Below are 7,092 nucleotides of genomic sequence, written 5' to 3' on the forward strand. Positions count from 1 at the left end.
TCTCTGACTCACTGTTACTGGGGTACACTGTCTCTGGCTCACTTACTGGGGTACACTGTCTCTGACTCTCTGTTACTGGGATACGATGTCTCTGGCTCACTGTTACTGGGGTATACTGTCTCTGGCTCACTGTTACTGGGGTATACTGTCTCTGACTCTCTGTTACTGGGGTACACTTCTCTGGCTCACTTACTGGGGTACACTGTCTCTGACTCACTGTTACTGGGGTACACTGTCTCTGGCTCACTTACTGGGGTACACTGTCTCTGACTCACTGTTACTGGGGTACACTGTCTCTGACTCTCTGTTACTGGGGTATGATGTCTCTGGCTCACTGTTACTGGGATACGATGTCTCTGGCTCACTGTTACTGGGGTACACTGTCTCTGACTCTCTGTTACTGGGGTACACGCTGTCTCTGACTCTCTGTTACTGGGGTATGATGTCTCTGGCTCACTGTTGCTGGGGTATACCATATTTGAGGCAGTCCTAGTGTTTTCTGCATATTAGTCTATGAGTGAGAATTATCTTCTCTCTCCTGCAAATGAAGCAGAGACAGGGAGCAGTTAAGTAGCATGATCCTGGCTGCCCAGTGAGAGGTGGCTTTGGCTGGAGTGCACAATGAGGAGACACTGTGTGTTCATGTATATCACTGAGACTCTGTTTGCTAAAAGCAGTGAGTGAGGAGAGGCAGGGAGAGGTTGGAGGGCATAGGAGGGTAAAGACAGTTAGTTCACCCTGTGGCCACTAACCAACTCAAAGCCAACCTTGATTCATCTCTTTGCAGCCTCTCCCTCCGTCTGAAGGAGCAGCCCACGTACCTGTCACCCTACAGACACATTACATTAGTATCCGTTGTCAGATTAAAAACTCTTTCAGGAGGCACTATCTCATGTAGCCCAGGCTAGCCTCCTAACCCATTATGTAGCTGAGGAAGACCTTGAACTTCTGATTCTTCTACCCCTACCTCCTGCTGCTGGGATAGCAGGGGTATACCACCACACCTGGCTTTGTGTGATGCCTGGGGACAGAACCTAGGACTTTACAGTTGCTAGGTAATCTGTCATCTGAGCTAAATCCCTAGCCCCATAAGGCCATAATAATGTAACCACAAACACCAACCCGTTTTCCCGTCTAACCAACAATTTGGCAGTAACTCCCTTCTTATCCCCACCATATGCCACTTTAGGCTGACTGATCATCCTCTATTTTTTTTCTGGGACTTCTGACACTGGTACTGTAAGTCCCCTGAACCAGGCAAACATGGATGCTTGGTCACCCCAACAAGGAGCCAGAAACCTGGAGCCTGCCCCAGCCTTCCCTGCCCCTCCTAGCTCCAGTGTGGGGTCCACCGAGAAAAGAAGGAGCCTAGCATTGAATTTCAAGGATCCTTGAAATGCCAAATAATTTACCGAAACCTTTGAGGGGCCCTGGCGTGCCCAGCTCAGCAAGGAGAGCCCCAAGCACCCCCTCCTCCCACCCCTGCCGCCAGCCGCCAACACCACTGGTGTATTGGGGGTCTTTTTCACACCCAGGAGGCCGGATTCACTGGGCTCCTCCCTCTGGCTTTGGCCCTCTCCAGATCTAATGACAATCCAAAGAGGTCCTGATAGGGTTTTAAAAGATGCTCCTCCATTCACTGTCCACCAAGCATGAAAATCCAGCTCATTTGTGTCCATTCTTCATCCCTAAAGGCCTAGCCAGCCCAGGGCCTGCAGCCCCGATCCTGTCAGTCAGCCTTTCACTTGCTTTTGTTGGCCTGGCCTTTATTTCATTCTTCTGTCTCCTCAACACACCCTCCTCTCCCCTCTCCTTGCTCCGTCCCTGTCCTCCTCAGCCCCCCCACCCCCAGGACTTCCCCAGTCCCTCTTTGCACATACAAAGCAGTTAGGCTCGTCTGGGAATTTCTATGCAGACCCAGGGCTCCCACCCCACCTCTTTTCACCCCTTGCCTTTTTAGAACGTTCATTCATAGCGAAAAGTCAGCAGTGGCTAAAAAAGGACTCAGGACCTCGTCTCGGAACAGCCTCATGGCCTGGCTGGAAATGGCCTTGGGGATTTTAAGAGCCCCCCACTGTAGACTTAAGGGATGTGAGAAGTGAAGGTCAGGAAGCAGGACAGGACTGGCCCAAGGGAACCGCAGAGTTAGCGGCATAGCAAGGTTCAGAGCTAAGTAGGCGGTCACTCAGCCTCGACTCCCTCGCTGCAGAGAATTCTTGAGTCTGTCCTCTGTGGACTGTGGGGTAGGAGCATGGGCTAGTCAGTCACGAGTCTGAGCTAGACTGGCTTTCTCCTTACGTGGCCCTGTGGACTTGGCCTTGAAGTCCCTGTGGAGCCTGCCCCACCTCTCCCACACAGTCTTCTCCATTGATCCCAGCCCTAGAAACCCCGTGCATGGAACCCCTTGCCATCTCTTCCTCCAGCATAGTTCACACAGCAGAGCCTAACTGGAAGCTCGTGCCTTCCCTAGTACAGAGGGTTCCAAAGCTACATCCTTTCTTTAGTAGATTGTGGTGGTCGAGGGTAGGGAATTTGGGGGTCAAGGGACAGGTCTGCCTCTACCTGCTTGGTGGCCTCAGGCAATCTCTATTAGCACAATGCTATTGTGAGACATTAGTACAGCTCTCACAAAATGAAGACTGAACGTGGAGTGTACACTATAGTCATCCTTCAGTATGCTCAGGGGACTGACTCCAGAACCCCCTGGATTCCAAACTCCAAAGACACTTAAGTCCCTCATATAAAGTACACGATGATGATCTTGAAAAAAAAAATGCACTAGGGAGATGGCTCGGTCATTAAAGTACTTTTAGGGCAATCTCGTGGACCATAGTTCGAATCCCCAGCACCCGTGTGAATGCATGCACCTATAATGTTAGTGCTAGAAGTGTGGGGTGGGCAGAGACAGGAGGAGCCCCAAAGCTTAAGAGTACTCAGTCTAGCTAATCAGAGAGTTCAAGGTAGATAAGAAATGCTGTCTCAAAACCAAAACCAAAACCAAGACCCAAACCCTAACCAAACCAAACCAACCAAACAAAAACAAAACACAAACAAACAAACAAAAAAACAAGGGATAGGAAGACATACAACATCAACCTCTGGCCTCAACATACATGTGGATACACATGTATACACACACATACACACATATATATCACAGTCATATTCTCTCTCTCTGTCATTCTGTCTCTGTCTCTCTCTGTCTCTGTCTCTCTCTATATCTCTCTTCCCCTTAGGGGTTTGGAGATCTGTGTCAATGTGTAAGGAGCTTGACACACAAGCATTAGGACATGAGTTTAAATTCCCAACAACTATTAAAAAAAAAAATCAGGACAAGGGGATGTGTAATTGTAAACTTGAGGACCAGAGACATGTAGATCCTGGGGTTCACTAACCAGCCAGTCTAGCCAAATGATGAGGGTGTTAATAAAAATTAAATCGGAGAACAATAGAGAAGGATACCCAAAGTTGGCCTCTGGGTTTCACACACACACACACACACACACACACACACACACACACACACACACACACGCTTACTGTCATTTACATTAAATAGCAGCAGCAGCTGAATCTCACCCCAGAGGCTGAGCACCCAGAGGTCTCTGGGAGCCTTAGCAGTCAGTCATCCCACAGTAGCTAGCTCTCACTGCAGAGGCCTGCAGCCTGGCATTTAGTCTACCGCAGTCCTAATTTGGCACTGGAAAGCTGCTGGTCCATGATAGAAGCCTGAAATTCTGGTTTTGACACCAGCAAAGGTGTTGTCATCATCATCTTCACCATTGTCATCATCATCATCCTCTTCAGCAGCAGCCGTGGCAACAACAATGAAGCGAACCAACACCAAGGGAAGAGGGAACCCAAAAACCAAAAGGCTCCATAAGCATATTATGTGTTTACATTAAATAGCAGCAACATGATACTCCTCCTGCAATACCCTTTTGGTCTGTGCTGCTACCAGAAGGTTCCCCAACAGTCAGGGTGTGCCTTCCTGAATCAACCAAGGCAACCAGCACAGTTCTTCAGGCGAGGTTCCCTGGGCTCAGGGGATTCGGACTTGTGACAAGTTGACATTAAAACCAACCACAGGCGGGGCTGGCGAGATGCCTCAGCAGGTAAGAACACTGACTGCTCTTCTGAAGGTCCTGAGTTCGGATCCCAGCAACCACATGGTGGCTCACAACCATCCCTAATGAGATCGGACGCCCTCTTCTGGTGCATCTGAAGACAGCTACAGTGAACTACGTGGGAGCGAGCGGGGCTGGAGCAAGCTGGTCTGGTAGAGGTCCTGAGTTCAATTCCCAGCAGCCACACACATGATGGCTCATAGCCATCTGTACAGCCACAGTGTACTCATACACATAAAATAAATAAAATAAATCTTAAAAAAAAAAAAACCAACCACAGTTCTATGTCCATGCAAAATGCTTTTATTCACATCTCCATGTGTCTCCAAAGTCTTAATAGTTGCATTATTGTTCAGGTATCTATGCTGAGGCTAGAGAGATGGCTCTGCAGAAAAAAAAAAATAGGGTCCGCTCTTCCAGAGGACTCGAGTTCTAGTCTCACCATCCACATGATAGCTCACAATTGTCTAGAACCCCAGTTCTGGGGATTCCAATATAATCTTCTGATCTCTGCTAGCACGGAATGCATGTGGTGCATGGGCATTCGTGCAGGCAAAACACCCATACACATGAAATAAAAATGCATACATCTTCAAGAAAACAAAACAAAACAAAACAAAAAAACCCATGCTCACTGGAGAAGTGGTAGGACATTTGCCTGACTTGTGAAATCCTGGGTTCAATCCCCAGTCCAAAAAAAAAAGTTTATGTTAAATGTCTCCTTTGAGGGGTTGGGGATTTAGCTCAGGCAAGCGCAAGGCCCTGGGTTCGGTCCTCAGCTCTGGGGGAAAAAGAAAAAAAAGAGTCTCCTTTGGAATTGAAAGGGAGTCCCTGTCAATCGAAAAGAAACTGGACATGTTTCTAAAATATAATAGCACAGAGTAAATATTTCCATTTCAAAAGGGAAAATATTCTACTTTGCTAGCATCTCCACCATCCTCGCTTCCCCATTGGAGCTTAGGATTCCCCTTACAGTTTCAGAGGGAGTCTGGCATTTACCACACATTGCTTGGCCTCCTGACTTTCTTTTGCATCTGGGTGGAAACCCTCATGACCCCACAGCTCTTGTATTCCGCATGTCGGCAAAACCTCCCTGACACGGGTAGCAAACCTGCTTCCAGCTTGAGAGGTAGCTAGGCCTTCTTAGACTCGTGGGCAGCTGAAACAGGGAAGGCCTTTCCTTGGCAGCACTGTACACGCGAGGCACCTGGAGCTCTCTTCTTAATCCAAGTCTCTCAAATGAGTTAAAACTTTACACCCTTAATCTTGTGATAGGTCAAAAGCCCAAGGTACCTCCTCTACTGTCCTGGTGCAAGGTGCTTGATCTCTTTAATAATCATGCCCTTCCTGTTCACGACTTTAAACACGCTCTTTTTTTCTGGCCAGATTGTATGATTCTCTAATCTCTCTCCTCTACTTTTCGATCCCGAGTCTCACTGTAAATCTGGCAAAAAGCAGGCAGCGCTAACCATGCCATGGCCTAACTGTTATACTGTTACGGCATTCTCTCTGTCAAATTAATTAGTTCATTTTTCTTTCTAATTTTGGCTTTGTTTCTGTCTTAGTTAGGGTCTTACTGCTGTGAACAGACACCATGACCAAGGCAAGCCTTATAAAGGACAACATTTAATTGGGGCTGGCTTACAGGTTCCGAGGTTCAGTCCATTATCATCAAGGCGGGAGTGTGGTAACATCCAGGCAGGCATGGTACAGGAGGAGCTGAGAGTTGTACATCTTCATCTGAAGGCTGCTAGCAGAAGACTGGCTTCCAGGCAGCTAGGAAGAAGGTCTTAAAGCCCATGCCCACAGTGACACGCCTACTCCAACAGGGCCACACCTTCTAACAGTACCCCTCCCTGGGCCAAGCACATACAAACCATCACAGTTAACAATCTGTAAGACACAGCCAAATTCTTTGCCCAGATGTAACAAGAATAGCCTCTGGCCTAATTCCAAGTGGAGTTCTTACTTCAACCTGAAACTCCACGAGTACAATCTTCCTCCTGTCATTATCCTTACTCCCATGCCTTATGACTCCCACCAGAACCACCCACTGAGCTGTGTTTGTAGAACTCTCAGCTTTCCCTAGCCTGCTTCACCACAGGCCTTCCCAGTCCTCCAAAATCCTTCTGGGAGCCAATTTCTAAATCCCAAGACACACGCAGTCCTGTTGGTCACAGTAACAGTTCGACCTTCCCTGATACCAATTTTTAAAACTCCAGTCATATGTCTCATCACTTTGACAGGATCAGCTAAAAGGATGAAGGATTTATCTTGGCCCACAGCTTGAAAAGGTCCAGTCTGTGTTACTTAGCCCCATGCACTACAGCAAATCACTTATGGTTGAGCTCATGGAGGAGAAGTTCTTCATTTTATGGTGGTGGGAAGCAGAGAGAGAGGTAGAGGCTAGGGAATCGGGTATAACCTTCAAAGGTCCTCCCTCTGTATCCTACTTTCTACAATTAATTCCTACCTTCTAAATTCTCCACAACTTCCCAGAAGAGTGCCACTAGTGATAACCAAGTATTCAATAGGAGAGCCCGTGGAGACAATACACATACCAAAGCCTCACATGTGCATGTGTGTGTGTATGTTGGGGGCATGCATGTATACCCTAAACTGTCATGGGGAAGCTGGGAATTGAGGCAGAACCAGCCTTAAGCACCTGGAAAGCTTAAGAAACAAGTTTCAGGGCTGGAGAGATGGCTCAGTGGTGAAGAGCACTGGCTGCTCTTCCAGAGGACCGGGGTTCAAATCCCAGCATGCACATGGCAACTCACACCTGTGTGTAACTCAAGTTGCAGCAGATCCAGTTCTCTCACACAGACCTTCAGACAAAACAGCAATCAATGTACATATAAAAAGGAAGAGGAAGAAAGAAAGAAGGAAGGGAAGGAAGAAAGTGAGAGAGAGAAAGGAAGGAAGGAAGGAAAGAAGGAAGGAAGGGAGGGAGGGAGGGGAAAGA

Source organism: Mastomys coucha, unplaced genomic scaffold, assembly GCF_008632895.1.
Source record: "Mastomys coucha isolate ucsf_1 unplaced genomic scaffold, UCSF_Mcou_1 pScaffold3, whole genome shotgun sequence".
In the NCBI taxonomy this organism is placed as follows: domain Eukaryota; kingdom Metazoa; phylum Chordata; class Mammalia; order Rodentia; family Muridae; genus Mastomys; species Mastomys coucha.